This window comes from Toxorhynchites rutilus, chromosome 1, assembly GCF_029784135.1.
Source record: "Toxorhynchites rutilus septentrionalis strain SRP chromosome 1, ASM2978413v1, whole genome shotgun sequence".
NCBI lineage: Eukaryota > Metazoa > Arthropoda > Insecta > Diptera > Culicidae > Toxorhynchites > Toxorhynchites rutilus.
The window spans coordinates 87471950-87491572 of NC_073744.1; the positions used below are offsets into that span (position 1 = coordinate 87471950).

Sequence of the window (19623 nt, forward strand, 5' to 3'; positions counted from 1 at the left end):
TTCAGACAATTGAATAAAAATAACTTTGTGAGTAATTCTTATTAATCGTGTGTAGCCAGGCTGATCATTTTCTGTTTTCTTGCCCGATTTTTTCCGTGCTCATTTAACCTTCTGACAATTTTTCTAGTTAGTACTCTAAGAACGTTTCCACGATTTTGGCTCTGTTCTGCTTACACTCACAAAAATTCGTGCAAGTAACGACACGAATTCACATTGGTTTTTACGTTGGCAGTTACTCGGTTACAAGTAAATGTCAAACGATCTAAAGAATTACGAGAGTACCCATTGGGTAAACTGGTGAGTAGCCAAAAAACTTTGAATTAGCTCGGTAGTGAGTAGCCCCATACATGCAAATCAAATGTCAAATTTCGTGTATGGGTACGTTCGTAATTCTTTGAATCGTTTAGCATTTACTCGCAACCGAGTAGCTAACAACGTATAAACCCGGCTCGCAACGCTATCTCTCACATTCAAGCTGATTTAGATAAAATGGCTCAAGAAAAGTAGTTCGAGTGAAATCTAAAGTGGAGTTGGAGTATGTTTGTATTTAAAGATTTTCTATATTGAAACAAACAAAAAATATTGTAGAAACTTTTTGATGTTTGAAATAACGTCCAATTTAATCATGATACCGTATTTACATTATAGTCATAATTCTGTCAGTGGAATCGCGACTGCTCTCAGCATAAATTTGGAGCGAAGAAAAGTGGTAACACTGCAATCGTGTTGTTTGATGTTCCCCTTTCATCTCATCAAGTATCGTAGTCTCACCAGTATTTGTTCGGTTTTCTAGTAACGATAAAGTTCGGTCTGTACGAGAAGCGTGTGACAATTGTCACGTTATTTAAGTGCCGGAAAATTTCAAAACAGATCTCAAACCTGCTCAAACCGTTTTCTATCAATGAACGATTCGTGATCCGTACACTACAACAGTACAAAGAAATAGTTGAGATGGGAGATAGACCCAGGGAGGGACGTCCGAGGTCGGTAGGGGTGCACAATGTTATCTATGTTGTTCATGAACGCGTTCAACGCAATCCTCTTCGGAAATAAAGCTTTCATCATTCGAAATGAATTGGATAAATTAATTGATGCGTACATCGATACGTGAGTCATTTATTGACGCCCAGATTGAAGCGAATATGTTTGGAACGGTGCAAAAAACTCCTAGAATGGTTAAAAAACAAGACTAGCAACGAACCTACCATCTTCGCAAATGATTGGTCATTTGTCAATTGCATTTGCCTTAGGATCATTCACTTTGGGCCAAGTTTGAGGAGCGTGCGTGGACGCTCCCATTGGAATTACCAATCGTTAAATAATTTTTTCGAGAAGCTGCAGCGATTGACGATTAGACTTAACGTTTTTAATTCTGCGTGAAGAAGAGATGGTCGAATAATTTTGCCAAAAATTTCTGGATACTTTTATACCTTCAATAAAAGTTTAGGTTTCTATCTCATTTTGTTCTCGAGTTATGAATTTTACATGCTTTCTTATTTGAAGTAAAAAATGAGTCAAAAAAGTACCATTTAAATACGTATATTTTACATTTCGTTATGAATAGTACTGAGAAAAAAATCATTGCGGACCGCGGCTAAAATGAAAATACTAATGCGGCCCGCACCATGTCTATACCTGGCCATAACTGGTCTAGACTGTTTATCAACAAACAACATAAAACAAAAGTAAACTATAAGTTTGTTCCGGTTCCAGTTTTGAAAAATAGCTACTACTAGTTGCACCGAGATCACGAGACCATTAGCTATGTCCGCATACCAGCTAATCGCCCTGATATGGTAGGATACGATGAGAGAAAAGAAATAACAGCAATATCGTCAGAATCTTCAATCTACGATATTCTAGTATCACGAGTTGACAGAAGAATTAGAGACATTTAGAGGGCATCCGAATTATTTCACAATTGATGTCAGCAACTGGAATAATTCCACACTCTCTCACGTATTCTTTGGAGGATCTGCAAGTAACAGAGCGGCTCCTCAAAAAGCGGTTAAGCTTGGAATCTTTAACATGGTGCGTAATTTCCTGAAACCACCACAATTAAAAAACACGATTGCGCAGACACAGAACAAAACTCTATAATTTTATCGATGGAGTAACAAAGATTGTAATAAGAACTATGAACATATAAACATATTCAATTCGAGTATCGATGGTTACTTCTAGGATTCTCGAGTTTTTGGTTTCGCGATCAGTCAGGAATAAAATCATGTGAGATAAAATCAAACGTTAGGTCAATGTTAAAGCAATTTTACAGTAAAATATTCCGTAAAATTGATTTAACCGTGGAACGTTCTACAACAAAGTTTTTCGTAACATCGATTTAGTAACTCAATAACACGTTCGTCGCCCATGGCGACGTTTCTGAGTTTCTTGTGGGGCCCAACTTGCGGATAAATTATTAAATGAAGATCAAACTTAGTTTCTAGACAACTTTTACATGATTTAGCAATATTCTTTTCAAATTTGAAGAAGAATTGACAACAATAACACATGCCAAAATCATATTATACGAGTTTCGCAGAAAACTGCAGTACAAACCATTAACTACAAACTATTAATAAGTCAAGTATACAAAAGTTTGAGCGTCGCGCTCGTGACACAGATATAAAGTATTGTAAATATATAAGTAAGTAAATTGAATGTTTGTAAGTGCCGTTCTAAAAATTTTTATAGCATTAAAATAATATGGTTATAATTGTTTTTATTTTTCTACATATCCTATAGTAGAAAGGAGGAGGAGGAGCATATTCTATCTAGTTACTTTTAAAAATTCTATTCAATTTGAACGAGGAAAGTGTCACCCATATCTGGATGACGGGGCGACGACTGTGTTAAATTAGAAACTATTTGATTTAGAAAGAAAGAAATTTCAAGAGAAAAAATGTTGATACGCTTTGTGTAACTGTAAGCAATTCAGAAGTTCTACCGAATAAGTATTTAACAACCAGGTTCTTCCGTCGAATCAATTTATGGTTAGTATTGTTAGATCCTCTCGGCGTAGATTGTGACGATTGCTGTACAGGATTTCAAAGATAGTGCAGTAACATTTATCATCATAAAATATATTTATTGCCGTCCTGTACCATCGATTGTAAGGAATTGCCCGGTGACAACAGCCAGTAGGAATAAATGTTCCACATAACATTTATTTTTATTTAAATGTACACATAAAACAACCATTACTCTGTACGATCATCTCCAATATCTGTTATTAGCTAGTTTTGCTGCACAAAGAGTGGGGCGCTGATTACATCGCAGCGAAGCAACATTGGATTAAAAGGTTTTTACGATCCACCATCCCATCTCGCCTGAGTGATGTTTGATCTCTCTGACACAGAGGTCACCGAAAGAGGGGAAATAGAGTATTCGATCAATCACAGCGATAAATGATTTCTATTAAAACACCGAAACTCTCCATAACATTGGGCATTAAAGCTAAAACCGCATCTCCCACATCCACCGCATGTTTTCGACAAATTCATTCCATTCATCCCAAAGTGGATCATCTTCAAACAATCAACTTTGAGACGATATATTTACATTCTTCACGTCTGCTATATGCAATAAAATTGGTACCTCTTCCATCAATATTTATCGGTAACAACTCAGCAAGAAGCCTTATTTACTGAGTGATATTTATAGGGGAGATGGTGATGATTTCTCCGTAGTTACGAAGCGGCACCAAGCTCTAATTAGGCGCTATCTCGCGTGAAAATCGACAGTGCTAGTTTCTGAAAGAGATGATTCATTTGATTAGACTGCTGCTCAATTTTAGCTTCAGAGTTCTGTCAGTGCGTAAAAGGTGTGTGTGTAAACATACATCATGAAAAGTATACCATGCGTCAGCTTTATCTGATGTGAAAAGAAACTAAGGCTGGAGCGTGGACACAGTAGTAATCAAACACTGATGCCAACCTCGTATGTGAAGGTTGTATTGTAAGTACCTGGTTTCAGCCGTCTTAAATAGGATTGTATATGTTATCGATGAGATCCATCACTAAGAGATTCTCGTTCCATATTACACAACGTTCAATGTGTCAATATATATTAATATTAGGGTGGCAATGGATGTATGGGAAAAATTTCATCATCGAATTTTTAAAACCGACCATGTACATTTTGTTTATTGGCCCAAAAAAATTATCTGTGCAAAGTATCAGCTCGACCAAATTACATAAAAATGCATGAAACGAGATTGAGATCTGGTGTCATCTTGAAAAAAATTTTTTGGTCGTAAATTGGGACTTTTTGAGACTTAGCCTGAGAGGCAATGAAGGTATGGAAAAAAAATATTGAATTCAAAGAACCGACCATGTGCATTTTGTTCATTGGTTCAAAAAAATGACCTATGCTAAATTTCAGCTCAATCGGACATGATTTAGGGGTTCCTCAAAGCACTCAAAGTTTTGATTTTTTTGGCCACTCAGGCCAAAAGGTCGATTTTCGGCCAAAAATTTTTTTCGAGATGACACCAGATCCCGACGTTTCATGCATCTTTAAGTCATTTGGCATCGAAAAAAAATCGATTTTCCTAATTGGAAGATTTTCGAGGATCAAAAAATCAAAACTTTGAGCGCTTTGAGGCACCTCTAAATCATGTCCGATCGAGCTGAAACTTTGCACAGATCATTTTTTTGGACCAATAAACAAAATATACATGGTCGGTTTTTGAAATTTCACAGAACCATTTTCGCTGCCACCCTAATATGTATATACTCGATTGACAAGTTTTGTAATTTTTATCAACAACGTTGTATCTATTTAGAGTGCGATTCTCACAGTTCGATGTTTTATCAAAAACTGATACGATCATTCTACTATTCCACGTCATTATTAGGAATATTGTTTTTAACTAAGAAGTGTTCGCAAGAGTCAAAATTCCAATAACGAAAACAACTATAGAGCAATTCCACCCAAAATCAGCCGAAAAACAGTAAATTTTGACGCGACATTTTAAATGAAGGGTTGGTAATAGGGGTAAGTTGGTCAGTGACGATATTTTGAAATCTGAGTGTCCAAAATATTAGCGATCTATGGATGAAAAATAGCGGAATGCTGATGCAGTAAAATAAGAAAATTGGAAAATCTTTTCATTAAGTAGGTTAAAAATACGAACATGGTGCCGATTTTGCCAAAAATCATTCACTGTCGGTGAATAATCATGAAAAAATCGGTTCTAACGTAAAACAAAGGTTTATTGTATGTATTAGTTTGAAATGTCAATGAGAATCGATTTTAAAATTATTTCAATAAATTTTCATGCAATAGCACCGTTGTAGAAATTGCTCGTTTGAGAGCAACACATATATAATTTTCAGGTATGCCGCGTCTTTTTACTCAAGCTATAAACAAATATAGAAAGCAACTCACAATACTGCATCGAGTAATGTAGCATACCTGGAGGTTATTTCAATATACTTTGGGGCGAACGAAACAAATGTCAAAACAAATTCAAGCAAGAAACCGGCTGTGCATAGAGACCTCGGTTTATCGTTCGATTAATTCAAATAATCGAATATCTGCAATTTTAATCGAGTAATTTTGTATCGAATTATGTATAATCAAAATATGAATACATCGAATAATTATCACAGTAACGCGTTTAATGAAAAAGGGAACCATTTTTTCAGAAAATAAAGTGCTAATAGAGACCAAGCAGAAATTCTCAAACAAATATGCTACTTCAACAACATTCGAAGAACAGGTAATTTTGAACAGAAAAAAATGTATGTTAGTGCAATAAAAATACTGTGCATTATTTTCATAATGTGCTCTTTTTTCAATCGTCCGCAAAAAAAATCATTAAATGATAAACTTATCAATACAGGGTAACTTCGATATAACGTACATTTTACTTTCAAAATTGTACGTTGTATCGAATTGTACGTTATATCGAAGCATAATAAAAAACTCAGAAACGTAGCTTATATTACTTTATTGTGTTGCTGTTTGAGTAAGGTTATTGAATAACCTTAGAATCCGGAATCACAAAACAGTTTTATCTCGAGATTGGTTAAAGGTAGAAAACAAGCTTTAGTATCAAAATACAGAAAATTTATAGTTCTTTCAGAAAAAAATATTCGAAAAAATGTTCCTTTGGATTTTGAAAATTTGTACGTTATATCGAGGTAAAATGTACGTTATTTCGAGTGACGTTATATCGAGGGTACGTTATAACGAGGGTACGTTATATCGAAGTTTACCTGTATATTGAAATATCACTAAACCCATTATTCTGCACCATGTATATTTTAAAATTATATTTAATGTAACTTTTAAAATTATAACATCATAATATTTTTTTATTATAAATGTCTGTTCATTTTGATAACAAGAAATGAATATTTGCTCGATTAATCGAATACTGAAAGCCAATTATTCGAATGAATCAAATATTTGGAAATGGCCCACGATTAATCGATAATCGAATAAACGAAAAATTTAGACATCTCTAGCTAGCCATGTCCAACATATTGACCAACTTACTCCGTGTGTGGGATGTGTTGGTCAATTTATTATGGAATATAAGCACGTTAAATAAAAGAAAATTGTCAAATAAATGATTCTCTGGTTATTTTTCGTTGAAAAGGCTAAAGGTAAGCTTCATTGTGGTATATAACATTATAACGCCACTTCGTACCACATATTTATAACTAAATTTATTTAAAAATGACCAACTATCCCTGCCCTACCCTACTATTAAAAAATCTTTCTCAAAAATTAAATTTAGTTAAATTCAATCAAATCCCGAGAATGGTTAATATAATAGTTACGATTTTACTAAGTATTGAAATTTTCAAAATTTTTGAAAATTCATATCTCCATTTTGGTGAGTTTACCATGGCTCCACTATACGTCAAATTTTGTTAAATTGGCTTTCCAGTAAAAATATACAAAAAAAATAACGAAGGAGGGTGTTTTGAGATGTAAAAGTTTTTAATATTAAATTTCAATTTTGAGAAAGATTGTTTAATAGTACATCTAAAATATTATTTTTTTGAAAAATGTTCAATGATCTAGATTACGTCCTTTTGAAAAATCAGTCGTAATTCAAATTGATCATATGATAGTGAAAATCGTGATTTTAGGTAGTTACCATCATAAGTACCAAATTCCAAAAAAAAAATCGGAGACGGTCCGGTCAGCAGCCGGTTAATTTGGCGTGGAATTGCTCTATACCAAAACATAAAAGAAAAACAACATTAAAATTACTCTTTTTTCCAAACAGAAATCAAGAAGTATAAGGAACCGTATTTTACTATGAACGATCAGTGTCTTCTTGAACATAACTTGAACATAATAGGGGTAGAAGACATTCTTGCAATCGTCAGTAAGAAAATTGATAGCTAAATCATATTTTTGAAAATCTTATCTTCATCTCATAAATTAGTCGGACTCTCAGAAGAAATACAATGTAATTTGAGTGATTCCACATACAAGTCATAAAAAACCAGAAGCAAAACCGGAAATTTTCAACCGATTTTCTTCTTCATAACACCAATTGTCTGATGGTCCCATTGTGTTGCATATTTCATAAGCATCGGTGGCGCGGAAAAAAACGCAACCATTCTTGATTAAATCAATTCAAAAAAATCTAACGGTTGAGAACTTGCTTCTGCACAAAGACTAATTAACGCTACTACCGAGGAGGATCAACAACGCATTCGGTCTACCCTCGAACATGATGAATAAATCATCCGAAATATTGAACCTGTGGGAGAACAACTTCACACGTATATTCGAGAATTGTTTTTAGCGGTTCATAGAAAATTGGTTGATTGGCATGTGAAGCACACCTTTAGCTGCACCAAAAAGTATCATCAGATCCGAAGTATTCATTCGTACATAAAATAATCGTTTTGGAATTCAGTTCTCTCTTTGAGAACAATCGAGGTATTGTATTTTAAAGTTCTAAAAATAATCAACAGTATTTCAACACCATTTGAAATTTACTACTGAAAACCATAAGTGGCGACAAAGATCAATTTTATCAGATATTACAAGCACAAATTTCGCCTAAAATTTTTTCATATGTTCTTATTGCACTCTCGGCTCTATCTTTTCCAATCATGTATGCGGTGTCTAAAACGAGAAGTTCGATTTGATCATTCATCTGGGAATTTTAGAATTTGAAATGGTGTGGTCTATCCAAATAATTTTGAAGATGGTACGAGCATGGAATAACTGAAACACACTGTATGAATATCTTGACAAGAGTGACTTGGTGTGAACATTGTTATAATCTCCTTACATCCAATCTTTTTCCTAATGATAATGTGTCACCCTTCTAAACTCGAGTCGACCGCGAGTAATCGGTTTCCTATTTTATCAATTAAGGAAACATGTTAATATATTATAGTAGAAATATGTTAAGAGTTTGGCTCCTTTAAACCTGAGCCTGGAAAAATAAACGGATTAATAAAAAAAAAAGAGTGGCTTGAGCGAAAATGTCAACCAGAAATTCTCTTAAAATGAATAAACAATACATTAGAAAATAATAATGCTCTGTGAGATAGGAACATGTGAGAACTCCACATAAATCTCCTGCAATTCCTCAATAATAACAAGAGTGTTCTGGGTTTGTGTAAAAAGTCAGCCAATCGTTGAATATCGATCAGAATAATGATATAATACTCAGTTCGTCTATTTATACCATCACCCAATTACACAGGAAAGCGGAAAAATAGCTAGTTCATTGTAAAATAATCTAATTATAGCGTGAAGAATTAAAAAATTAATGCAAATGAAATTGCAACGGTAACCACGAAGGTTTAAAAAATATGAAAAAAATGTGCTGAGAGAGACTATCAGAAATAGCGAAACCAATTATCTCGTACCTCTTGCTTCATTTGTCCATCTCAATATTATTTGCTTGCGTTTAGTATTGCCCCTTGCTATGCAGCAGCAGCGATCGCACAACTGGATGTAAATTCCGCGCACGTCAAAATATCCACCAGTACGAATATAATAGGTTAATTACCATGCCGAAGTTTTTCGGGGGTGCGCAACCGTTACCGACCGAAATGGACTAATATGGGTGTGAAAAAAATGCCGGAGTGTTGCATCCGATTATCAAAAGTATCTACCTATTTAGGTGCTCATCGAAAGGGTCATAGAAATATAGGAACAATCAGTGCGTCCTACATTGCCAGTCTTATATGGAGAAACACAGGATGTTTTCGTGTTTTGGATTCGCTAGCTATTTTTCATCATGTTCCGTACTTGATATGATTGTAAAACACTCATTCAAAAAGCAAAAATATATTTATGATGGAATAACTTAGATAATGGGTGACAGCGAAATTACGAAATAACATAAATATATTAGACTAAGAATCGCACAGCTATCTGCGAATGACCTTGACCTCTAATTGAATCCCGCAAAAATAGCTAGTTCATTCCGAGAAAAATCAGATGAAGAAAAAGACATCAACGAAATTCTAAGCGAAAAAAATCAGCACACAATCAACCCGTGGCGGATGAAAAAGCGGCTCAAACGAACGATTTCGATGCCCGTTATAGCAATGAACTCGTGCAAATTCATACCGCGGCACTTGTTTCAATCTGGCCAGCGCCGCATTTCATCTGCTTTGCATGGTAATCGACACTATCATGCTCGTGATCATGGCAACGAGAAATGTATTTCAACGAATCAGGGTGAGACTTTTTACTAACCTTTGGAATTGTGTGTTTTCTTCTGTTGTATAATCACTCGATAGCTCAAAATCTCCAAAATTATCAGCTTTTCAATTTCACGGTTCACAGTTCCGATTCCATTCCCTGCCAAGGTACCAAGTCCTGTTTATTGTGCACTGTCTTCAACCAACTTTGAATATCCCAGACTGATCACACGAAATGTATTTCTTTCGGATATACACCTTATTTGTGAAATCACAGATAAATAGCGATCACTCACAATCACTCAGCACATCAGCTTCCAAACGAAAAAAAAAGATAGCAAAGGTCCCGTCAGCGGTTAATCTGAAGGAAATATCTCACCGCAGATATTTGAACTTACTCGACCTTTTTTACCGATGTATCAAAATTTGGAAAATCTTCTAGCTCTCAGTTTCATTATAAACAGCATCAGAAGTAATTATGTTCCTGTTCTCTAACAATATGGTTTGAACACCGAGCCAGAAATCAGCCAAAACACACACCGCCTGTTATTCATCCGATTTTGCAATCATTTAAACTTTTTCCACTCAAATTGCCAAGAAAAATTAACGTAATATGTACCGTTTGGTTTTGGTTTGGTTCGGAAGTTCTTAATTTTTGCCTCGGAATGCGCTCTTGGAGGTCACCAAAACAGCACAACCACTCTTCTCGATAGACGAAAACGGAATGATTCCTCAACATCTATTTCATACGCAATATAACTTTCGTGCAACTGAAATAGTGCGCGGTCGAGCAGGAGGCTTCTTCAGCTATGCTGGATGGGTTTGCGCGGTTTTCTTTGCGGACTTCACTCGACGCGGTTCTGTTGCCCACCAGCTGAATAGTTCACTTACGGGCATGGGGAAGTAGGTGAAAGGTGGAAACGAATTTTATAGGTGAGCCTTACTGCTGTAGACTAGGTAAAATGCGAACCAAGTCATTGAATTTGCGGATAAAACACCTAGCACTAGTGTAAGAGTAATAGTATCGGGTAGCACTTTTGTTGAAAATGGCTTCAAAAGAACGGATCATCCGATTCGTCTATTATATTGTACTATTAGTCCAATCTAAATTTGCATTGAAGCATTTAATGGCATTTAATTAAAGTACTCATTTACTCATCATATATGCTTATATTATTTCATCCATACAGCAATCAGGAGCCATCTCGTGCTAGGCCACAGAATGCAACATATATTATTCTACTTCGGAATATTGTATCTTGATATGCATCATGTACCTAACAATATCTAACGATCAACAAAAAGGTCCTATTTAAGACCACCAAATTGTTATCAAAGACTTTATTAACCTTATTTTTCATACATACAATTATTCAATCTTCCATGATGTGGAAATAAAAATTTGTTAGTGGATTTGGACGATTCTTCAGCTTTTCCGCATATTTCCTCCTCGTTTTATGAAGTTCTTCTTTAACCGTCGCCATCCCTAAGTCTCGATGTATGACAGTTCTCTCTTTGAGAACAATCGAGGTATTGTATTTTAACCCTCTACAGCCCAATCCCGCCTTTAGACGGGCTTCGCGGATTCTCTTTTCAATATATTCAGACATTATTTTCAATGTTCACCCCCACTAAAGGGTGTGTCACATCAAATTGCATCACGGAAAAAACGCTGTAGAAATTCGCCCAGTAGACCTATCCTTTTGAAAATTTTAGACAGTAAAATAAAAACTATTAAACCACTTTTGGCATTTTCTTTTTATTCATACTTCGAGCCCAAGCCCGTATGCTCGCACCTTCCTCTTTACCCCGTCCATAAGGTTCTGTACAACGTCAGGTTGTAGTTTTTTTTTGAACAGAAATCCATTTTTTCTTGAAGTCCGCCTCCGATTTGACAACTTTTGGGTTCTTCCGGAGGGCCTGCTTCATAATCGCCCAATATTTCTCTATTGGGCGAAGCTCCGGGGCGTTGGGCGGGTTCATTTCCTTTGGCACAAAGGTGACCCCGTTGGCTTCGTACCACTCCAACACGTCCTTTGAATAGTGGCACGAAGCGAGATCCGGCGGCTAAAAGATGGTAGGGCCCTCGTGCTGCTTCAATAGTGGTAGTAAGCGCTTCTGTAGGCACTCCTTAAGGACAAATTCAGCTTATTGGCGACATCCCGGACCGAACTTCTCGGATCACGTCTAAACTGCTTAACTACGCGCTTGTGATCTTTTTCACTGACGGAGCATCCATTTTTGCCGTTCTTCACCTTCCGGTCGATGGTTAGGTTCTCGAAGTATCGTTTTAGTATTCTGTTGGCCGTGGATTGGACGATTCCCAGTATCTTACCGATGTCCCAATGTGACAACTCCGGATTCTCGAAATGAGTGCGCAGGATTAATTCACGACGCTCTTTTTCGTTCGACGACATTTTTCCAAATTTACGAAAAATTTACAGTGAAGCATGGCCAACGTGATCTATACACTCTTATCTGATTATAAGCGAAAGCTGAAGATATAATTCCTAAAAATTAAATTTCTACAGCGTTTTTTCCGTGATGCAATTTTATGTGACACACCCTTTAGAACGTCTTTGGAATATTTTCATCTATCACACATACACATTATTTTTATGTTGGCAGCTTTCTGCTAGGAGTATTTTATGTTGAAAGTCGAAAAATTCGAGATAAAAGTGGAGTAGGTTTTTTAGATAAATAAAAAAAATTGGGCGGTAGAGGGTTAAAGTTCTAAAAATAATCAACAGTATTTCAACACAATTTGAAATTTACTACTGAAACCATAAGTGGCGACAAATGGTCAATTTTATTAGATATTACAAGCACGAATTTCGCCTAAATTTTTTTCATATGTTCTTGTTGCACTCTCGGCACTATCTTTTCCAATCATGTATGCTGTATATAAAACGAGAAGTTTGATTTAATCATTCATCTGGGAGTTTTGACGTAGGACTACGGCTTTCATTTCTATACCGGAGTGTAAAATCAAAGTTTCGAAACCAAAAGCGTTACACCGGGGACCGAGATTTTGAGCGTTAATAGCTCCTAAACAACTGATGAACTACGTTCATCATGAAAGCGCTGTTGAACGGTGTCACCAGGAGCCACTGTGATGCCAGTGATGCCACTGAAAAGGTGACCAAGAGGATATCAGCATCGAAAAACGGTTCCGCTTGAGACATCGAAGCAGCCGCCACACACACACATACACGCGCGGAACTCTTTTCGTTTGGTTGCCAGTATCCAGTATCGAGAAGATTCCGGAAAGATATCATCGTTGCTGAAAAAAAGTCTACCAGTTCCCCGTGGAATTGATTATTACATTCAAGCGGAAGAGTTTATTTTAATGTTTTCTATCCATATAACACTGCAACCAAAAACATTTGGTTTTGTGATTTTTCAATCAAGTACAATGAACAGGTGGTTATCGAGTTAGCATTAACCACTGGTGGGCTCCGAGTATCGAGGAGAATCTGGAAAGATGTTATCGTTGCTTTTTCATTTTTCGTTTTTCGTTTTTTTTTTCATTCATTCAGAATTGATTCAGATGCAACTAAAAACAAATGATCGCTAAATCAACGATAGTCCTACGCCACCCTTGCGGTTGTACCACAGATGTAAGCCACTTCCTATTTTAGAATTTGAAATGGTGTGGTCTATCCAAATAATTTTGAAAATGGTACGAACATAAAATAGCTGGAACACACTGTGTGAATATCTTGACAAGAGTGACTTGGTGTGAACATTGTTATAATCTCCTTAAATCCAATCCTTTTCCTAATGAAAATGTGACACCCTTCTAAACTCGAGTCGACCTAGAGTAATCAGTTTCCTATTTTATTAACCCTAGAATTAAGGAAACATGTTAATATATTCTAGTAGAAATATGTTAAGAGTTTGGCGGATGTACCAAGGGGCGCCAGTAATTTACCTTTGCAGTTTATTTTATACTCTTTCGATGATTTCGATTTTACTTGCTGAAGCTGTTTGCCAAAGTTGACAACCGTAATGCCAAATAGGTTTCAGCATGGATTTGTATAGAAGTAGTTTGAACTCTAGTTTTAATTTCGACTTCCTCCCGATTAGCCAATGTTTTTGATTTACCCGCAATTTAAATTGCGTTTTCTTTGCTTCTATGTGTTTCTTCCATGTTAGACGGCAATCTAGGTGTATAGCGAGATATTTAATTTCATTCGATTGAGGCACTGCAGATCCATTGAACTTGATTTGTGGGCATGTGTTCTGATTAGGCGTGAACGTAACGTGGACACATTTTTTTAATTTACTTTAATTCTCCATTTCTGAAGCCACTTTTCTACGACCGTTATGTGTTCCTGGTGATCCCGTGAAGCAATCGTTCTGTTTTTGTGACTGCTGAGAATAACTGTGTCATCTGGTAATGTTGTAGTCATTAAGTTCCGTGCGGTTGGAAGATCAGATGCGTAGATAAGATAGAGAATTGGTCCAAGAACACTACCCTGTGGAACGCCAGCATAAATTTCTCGCTCTGGTGATAGAGTTTGCTTATACCGAACATGAAACTTTCTTCCCAGTAGGTATGAACGCATAATTTAATATACTTGTGGTAACATATTTTCAATTTTATAGAACAGCCCTTCGTGCCAGACCTTATCGAATGCTTGAGCTACATCAAGAAAAAGCGCTGAGCAATATCCGCGGCCTTCATATGTTTTACGAATTTCTTCTGCCAATCGGTGCACTTGTTCGATAGTGCCATGTTTTGCTCGGAATCCGAATTGATGATGAGCGTTTCTTGATTAGGTTCCGATTGATTCGGAGTGAAAACTACTTGGAGATGGCTTGCGAAAATGGCTGCTTTTTCATCTTCACTTCTGGCCAAATTCCCAGAGGGGATTCTAGAGGGTCGTTTTAGACTCTTAGCTGCCTTCCATTGTGAGTAATTAGTATCTTGATTTGGCGACAATTCAGTTAAGTTATTATTGATTTTTGTGACAACGAAATCTAGCAGGTACGGAAGTCGCGCGAGACCCTTTAGCCAGTATGTCGGTTTGCCACATGATGCAGTGTCATAGCCAGAGTCAGTGAAAACGTTGTATAATACGCGACCAATCAGCCTTGAACCACAAAAGGTGTGTTTTGCGTTGAAATCACCAGCGACGATAAATCAGTGCCGTTGGAATGATAAGAAGTCTTTAAGTTCCTCTTCCGAAGGGTGGTGGTTCGACGAAAACTAGAGTGATGTTAGCACTATTTTCTTTGATTCACTCTTGATGCACACAACTGCTGCTTGGATATTTAGAGTACTGTGACGGTATCATGAATAGTGTGGAATATCTCATTTGATGAGGACCGCAGCCCCGTATTGAGCCCTGTATCGGTCCCTAGGGAATGGCGTTGAGCTTTTCGTTACAAAAAAACGTTGAGACTGACTGTTGCAAAATAACGGAATATAAAAAAAAATGTTTTTTTTTCGGATGTTTTACGCATGTGTGACTACTTGCTGGTCTAATTTCTGACTATTTTCTTTTCATACAATAAATGTCTTTGGAAGCGAGGACCGTCGCTGATGTTGTGCAAATGCTCTTGATTCGGGGCTCAACGCGTTAATGTAGTTTTTCAAACATATTCAAAAACAGTATGCAACAGACTTCCTAACGTTATCCTACTTCAACTATATGGTCGTGTCTCATACACAACTCTCCTGTGTCTATTTCTTGAGATAAACCATTGAATAATAGTGAAATGTCGAACATTTTTCATGCCACGATTCGATTGGTCCAATTTGTGCTCCTTAAAGTGAAGGTGGAAGGAAGCCACAAATGGCTGCCACAATGGGGCTCATTTCTTTCATCTCCCTCCCTCACCCATCGCACAATATTCAATAATTTTGCGAAACAGTGTGTAGGAAATGATCGTTTTCGCACACTTCCCATCAAGTAATATCAACCAAACTTTAATCGATTGCTCACAAGATATTAAATTTTAAAAGATTGACAAATCATGCGCATGCGAATTTACTACACCAAGGCTTTCGGAGCAGAATGATAACATTCGAAAGCTCTCGCACGAACACCCGGTTTGCAACCTTCCCAATCTCTCCGTTATGTCGCACTTACCGTCGATGTCGCGTCGGGTGTACCAATCTGCTGCTCTGTCTCATTCTCAATCCTCACATTCCAATTTTGGTTCCATTCGCTCTATTATTTCCTTCACACCTTTAAAATCCTTGACAATCAGGGAATATCAGGGAACTCAAACAATATCAGGGAATATCAGGAAATTACGTCACAAATCTGGAAAAAAATGAAATTCCACCAATTAGAATTTTGATTCTTGCAGTAATTAGAAAATTTTGATAACATCAAAAGCTGAGAATGTCTAGCTAGTGCGTGATAAAATAAGCTTTATGTTTGGCTTTGCCCCAAAGTATAAATATGATATCTATATTATATATAAAATCGTTATAAACAGGCGGAATTTTGCCCTAATGATATTAATGAAAACTACGTTCAAAAAATTGATGCCGAACCGCATTTCTTGAGTAGTGGAAGTTGAAACCAGAAGCTACTCTGTTGAACAGGCGTTGAAGACCCAATACGGTTGAGTTGTATTTATGTTTGGTACCACGGAATGGAACTCGGAGGAAAGCGTGGTCCCGTAAAGCGAGATTGAACCAGAAGGTTGATGTTCTCCAGAATCACTGGGCATTCTGTCCTAGCCAATAGCACATCATATACAGATAAGGCGCGGTTCATATCCCTTCGCACGTGCAACGTGTCAAGAGCCATTAGTTGGCACCGGCTTCCATAGCTAGATGGCTGATGAGGGTTACCCCAGGGTAATCGTCTTAAGGTGAACCAAACAAATCGTTTTTGCACGGCTTCGATTCTTAATTTTTTCAATCTTCAACGACACTTCTCAGTCGTCGTTTAACTTAATTAAAAACCACAAACAATCGATTTATATGAAGATATCGACGACCGTTCTTAAATTTCAAGACGTTCTTTCAAATTTCAAACATTGAGTAAACTAAATGTTTTAGGGACTACAGCTAAAGTACTAGTAGAAAATTTGATTACTAGTCTACATCTGGATTTTTTTCTGAAAAATTACTGGAAAATCAGGGAATATCAGGGATTTTTTTTCCGGGTTTTGTGTCGACACCCTGGTTAAAGGGTTTGTCACATCAAATTGCATCACGGAAAAAACGCTGTAGAAATTTAATTTTTAGGAATTATATCTTCAGCTTCTGCTTATAATCAGATAAGAGTGTATAGATCACGTTGGCCATGCTTCCGTCAGTGAAAAAGATCACAAGCGCGTAGTTAAGCAGTTTAGACGTGATCCGAGAAGTTCGGTCCGGGATGTCGCCAATAAGCTGAATTTGTCAAGTTCATTCGTCCAGCGGACCAAGCAGCGGGAGGGCCTGCGTACATACATGGTTCAGAAGGCTCCTAACCGCGACGAAAGGCAAAACATGGTGGGGAAGACGCGAGCCCGGAAGCTGTACACCGAAATGTTGACGAAGCCGCATTGCCTGGTAATGGACGACGAAACCTACGTCAAAGCGGACTTTCGTCAGCTGCCGGGCCTGTTGTTCTTCTCCGCAGAGGACAAATTCAGCGTTCCGGAGGAGATTCGCAAGCAGAAACTATCCAAGTTTGCCAAAAAGTACATGGTGTGGCAAGCGATCTGCTCTTGCGGAAAGCGGAGCGCCCCCTTCGTGATGACCGGCACGGTAAACGGGCAGGTTTACCTTAAGGAGTGCCTACAGAAGCGCTTACTACCACTATTGAAGCAGCACGAGGGCCCGACCATCTTCTGGCCGGATCTCGCTTCGTGCCACTATTCAAAGGACGTGTTGGAGTGGTACGAAGCCAACGGGGTCACCTTCGTGCCAAAGGAAATGAACCCGCCCAACGCGCCGGAGCTTCGCCCAATAGAGAAATATTGGGCGATTATGAAGCAGGCCCTCCGGAAGAACCCAAAAGTTGTCAAATCGGAGGCGGACTACAAGAGAAAATGGATTTCTGTTCAAAAAAAACTACAACCTGACGTTGTACAGAACCTTATGGACGGGGTAAAGAGGAAGGTGCGAGCATACGGGCTTGGGCTCGAAGTATGAATAAAAAGAAAATGCCAAAAGTTGTTTAATAGTTTTTATTTTACTGTCTAAAATTTTCAAAAGGATCGGTCTACTGGGCGAATTTCTACAGCGTTTTTTCCGTGATGCAATTTGATGTGACACACCCTTTATACAGAAATTTGTGTTTTATTTGTATGGAGCCAAAGGAGGAAGGTATTTCAATCCATCATATAGACATTTTTTCGTCCCTAAAAACCTCCACATGCTAAATTTGGCTTCATTTGCTTGATTAGTTCTCGAGTTATTAAACACCACTGAGAATAGTCAGTGGACTATGAAGAAAGTCGCCTTCGTGTTCAATTGGAAAATTTTGACTTCTTCCAGCAGTTTCTCCATCAACATGACTCATTCATTCGGGCGTTTAGTTGTTATCTCACTCTACGACTCGACTATCGCATTTCATTTTCACCCGTTAAATGGACTTCAATGCATATTGAAGTGACTTCCCCCAAAACGAATTCGTTTCTCTCTCTCATGTATCTCGTATGCATATATCGATGTTTGAGTTCAACGTGGCTTGACGTATACCACAGGTGAGCTAGATTTTTTTGTATCATACACGAAAATAACCCCCAAATATAATATAGCAGTGTTGTGTTCAGAAACACTGACAAATTTGTGAATTTTGTTGTTATAAACTAGTGATGAAACGGAAACCGGAAACCGGATATCCGGCAAGCTTCGAGACCGGTTAGCTGGATATTCGGCTCTTTATTTGCGAATAGAAAAATGGAAAAAACTACATGTGTGTGTAAAGCAAATGAAGGAATACATTTTAGAGACAAATAAACACATTTTTACATAAAAATAATGAACGATGATAAAATTTACCGTGTAGAATGTATATCCTTTAATAGTGTATCAAGCATTTTCTATTACAATCTAAAGATTGTTGTGGATACTTTGAAATAGTTGTAATACAGGTTGAGTAAGAGTAAGTTCTACGAATTTATATAAGCAAAAAACATCAATGAATTATTTTGATTCAAGATTAAAAAACCTAGAGCTTTTTGGTCCGAGGTTCAAGTCAGACTATTTAGGAGTTCTTGAAACGGAAACAGACCTGCCCGACCTTATAAGAGTACATAATATATCTTGCGATGAATCTTCTGTAATTTTCAAAGAATTTATGAGCATTTCAATAATCAAACCCTTTTTTTAATTAGGTATAAATTATGTTCATGAGCAGTTTTGTTATGATTTATCATGTCTTTTTTTTTCCAAAATATACATATTTTTTTTATTTAAATCGTTTATTTTTACAGGCTCAGTTACATAGGTTTAAAGGAGCCGAACTCCTTACTGTATTGTTACTAGTATATAAACATTTTTCCTTAATTCTAATGTTAATAATATAGGAAACCGATTACTCGCGGTCGACTCGAGTTTAGAAGGGTGACATATTTTCTTCAGGAAAAAATATATATTTTTATAAAGGCTCATATGGCGTTAGCCTGACGGGGCCAGAGTTCAATATTTTGACAGTTTTTCTTATTATCTATGTTAGTTATAATAAGAAAAACTGTCAAAATATTGAACTCCGGCCCCGTCATTGAACTCCGGCCCCGTTTATCTTGTGTTAATGAGAAATTATTGATTTTTGCTAATATCTAATATCCTGCCGATATGTCACTATCCGGAATTCGGCCGGTTAGCAAATATTGGCCGGATACCGGATATCCGTTTCATCTCTAATATAAACTCGTTTTTCTCTATGTTTTCTTCACAAAATTGAAATCGGAGACAAAACTAAAATTTTGTTCAAAATTTCTCCCAAACTGCACGCTATTTACGCTATTTACTAATACTGACTCGAGAACCTTCATATCATACCTGATAACTGCCTAATAT

At 37.0% G+C, this 19623-nt stretch overlaps 1 protein-coding gene across 1 annotated transcript in view; it reads right to left on the minus strand.

Moving 5' to 3' along the window:
• Nucleotides 1–10380, minus strand: part of LOC129762667 (RNA-binding protein 12) — a 120145-nt gene extending 109765 nt beyond the window's left edge. Inside the window, exon 1 of the mRNA XM_055761149.1 lies at nt 9697–10380. The gene's annotated coding sequence lies outside the window, so the exon portion shown is untranslated. The remainder of the gene's footprint in view (nt 1–9696) is intronic.
• Nucleotides 10381–19623: the final 9243 nt, after the last annotated feature.